The following is a 3126-nucleotide window of genomic DNA, read 5'->3' on the forward strand; positions in this document are numbered from 1 at the left end:
ACAGGATTGAAAAGCCAGTGCACTGCCATTACTGAGTAGCCCCTGCTCACTGCAAATAGAGAAATCACAAGCAGCAATGAAGACCTGCTGCTGCTTGTAAGTCACTTCAGTCATGTCCAACTCTGTATGACCCCATAGATGACAGCCCATCAGGCTCCCCTGTCCCTGGGATTTTCCAGGCAAGAACAGTGGAGTGGGTTGCCATTTCCTTCTCCAATGAATGAAAGTGAAAAGTGAAAGTGAAGTAGCTGAGTCCTTTCTGACCCTTAGTGACCCCATGGACTGCAGCCTTCCAGGTTCCTCCGTTCATGTGATTTTCCAGGCAAGAGTACTGGAGTGGGTGCCATTGCCTTGCCTTCTCTGCAATGAAGACCTAGTGCTATGAAAATTAAAAAAAAAAAAAAAATTTCTCCCAGAGAAACCAGTGAGGTCAAGGGGAAGCAGGACATGAAAACGGATGAAACCAGTCTGGGTCTGATTTCATGCAAGTCATGGAGAGGGAACCTACAGCCTGTTTTCACAGGGAACTTGGGATATAAGTTGTGCCTCAAACGTGCCCCAACCTAAGGCTAGGTTGCTGGGATTTCACTCTCCCACTAGCATCTCCCTCTCATCCTTCAACTAACACCAGCTGGTGTCTCCAAGCCCTTGTATTAGATCCTCCAAGGACAGATCAAAGGTGATACTAGAAGCAAAAGACAACAAAGCTCAGTAAAAGGCAACCTCAGATAATGTCTAGATTTCTGCAACCAGCCTGCCTTCTCCAGCATCATGTCTGAAATCCTGCGAATCTAAAGAACTCCATGAGTCTCTACATGTAAGCATTTTTTAACCAAAAACTGTGGTTTTAATTTACATAGGAGTGTATTTTATTTACAGCATTGTATTAATATTAGTTGTATGGGAAATTAATTCCCTTATACATACATACGTACCCATTGTTTCTTAGATTCTTTTCCCATACAGGATATTACACTATTGAGCAGAATTCCTGTGCTGTACAGTAGTTCTTTGTTGATCTATTAAATAAAGTAGTATACATATAGCATACATATATTAATCTAAAACTCTCAAACCTCTCCCACCTTTTCACTTTGTTAACTATAATTATTGTTTTGACTTAGGGAAGGGTCTAGGAACTTTTTGGATGAGTGTCTGTGCTGTGAGAGTGCAGTGGCCAGGGAAAGCAAGCCTGAGAGAGACTCATTTGAGATGATGCTAAATGTTGAGAAGGACCTGGCCATGCAAAAAGCTGGGAGAAAAACATTGTAGATGTGGGAAATAGCCCCTGCTAAGGACTAAGGTAACCAAGCTTAATAAATGGCTACCTTCCACTGCCAGCCTTCCTTCCATGCTTGGAACTTGGCCTACAGGTCAACCACTATGACCTCATCCCATGTTTCAGTTGTGAGTTAGCATCAATGAGCCATGTCACCCACCCCCCAACAAGAAGGGAGAAGCTGGGCCTATCACGAGGCTGAATATGCTATGAACTCAGGGACGTGTTCACAAACTGGTTATCACCAAGAGCATCAGGTGCCAGGGGCACCACCAATACCTCTGACTATTTCCATGTACTTGTTCTCAGGAGTAGAAATGCCAAGGAACCAATAGAGCAAAGAAACAAGTAATGACTCTTGTTTCATCTTGCCCTGTGTGATTCCCAGGGCCATTTGACCACACTGCTCTCTGCCCAAATACTCTTTGCTCTATTCCTTATTCAAAGGTGGCTTATGAATAACAGCAGCACCTGACTGTGAAGCCTGGTGGCTGGGAGTCAACTCAGAGTCAGCTGTGACCCAGAGATGTCCAGCCTTGTCCTGTGTTTCTATCCCTTTTCTCCAACCAGATTCAAAAAGCAAAGTCCTGAAAAAACATAAGTGTGACTATAACCCTCCAAAGGCCTTTGAAGCTCCAAGGACTATTTTGAGCATCAAAGAGGGAACACATCTGTTTCATGCAGGCTAGTCTCGGACCCCAGCCTCGCTTAGCCAGGGGTTCCTTGAGGAAATATACGACACTTTCTAAGTTACCAGAAGGCTGAGAAAGGAACATTTCTCTCTTGAATGCAGGTGCATGTTATCCAGTTACCCAAGGTCTGTGTTGTGTGAATGAGGAGCGGGAGCTCTTTGGATTCTGAGTTGGGAGTGAGTCAGTCACCACCTGCAGGACTGCCTCCTGGGGTCACTACAGCTGGGCCACCCCCACTGTGCCTGGAACCCAGAAGAAACAGCCCTGAATTTTGATTTCCTGCTGCTACATGGAGGCAGGTCTGCTGATAAAATCAGAAAGAGACTTGAGGGGCAAAGGGAAAGGAATTTCCACTCTGGTGCTTGCAGATATCTGAGAGCTACCAAGCAGTGGACACAATTGAGCTTTCTCTCATCTTTCCCTTCCTAAAAGTCTCTTAGCCTGGGAAGCAGAGTTCCTTGGTCCCAAGTCTTCACTAACTTACCTGCAGCCTTAAGGTGAGCCATACACCCCAGGGTTCAGTTTCCCATCTCTTAGATGAGGAAGACTGGACTTGCTCCAGAACACTTGTTCCAGACTGAAGCTCAGTGCCATTCAGTGGACAAGTGTCTCAGAGGTGTGTACTGCTGATGGTGCTGAGGCTGCCACAGGTGGGCAGGGGGCTGTAACTGTCTGGTGATGTTCATGGGTCCTGGGCTCAGGACTGGGAGTGGTAGACCACTTGGCACACAGCTGTTGTGACACCGAGGACTTTAGAGGCCTTGCCCACTGGAACTTACCATCATTTGGGTTCTATGGGATGAGATCAGGTGGTTATAAGTCAGAAGTTACCAATGGGGAAGCTTGTAGATTCCTCAGCAGAACCCAAATTAGGCTAATGAATCATCTCTCCTAAAAAATCTCTGGGAAAAAGATATGCCATGACTCTTAGACAAATTTTGTAGTATTGTAAATACCATTTAAAGTAGGTCATCTTTTGGATGACCTGCCATTTGCTCTCTGGCTTGGGATTATACCCACAGTTAGAGTGGAATCAAAGGGCTCCTGGGGGAGGCTGTCCCTCTCCCCGTGTCTCATTAGCAGTGAGTACAGCTCTATCCCCTGCACATCTGGAGCAGAAATTAAAGCAGGAAGGACACAACCTCCAAGTTTAAC

The sequence above is a fragment of the Bos grunniens genome, chromosome 29 (assembly GCF_055505025.1).
Source record: "Bos grunniens cultivar Pamir isolate PY7600 chromosome 29, Bosgru_T2T1.0, whole genome shotgun sequence".
Classification (NCBI taxonomy): domain Eukaryota; kingdom Metazoa; phylum Chordata; class Mammalia; order Artiodactyla; family Bovidae; genus Bos; species Bos grunniens.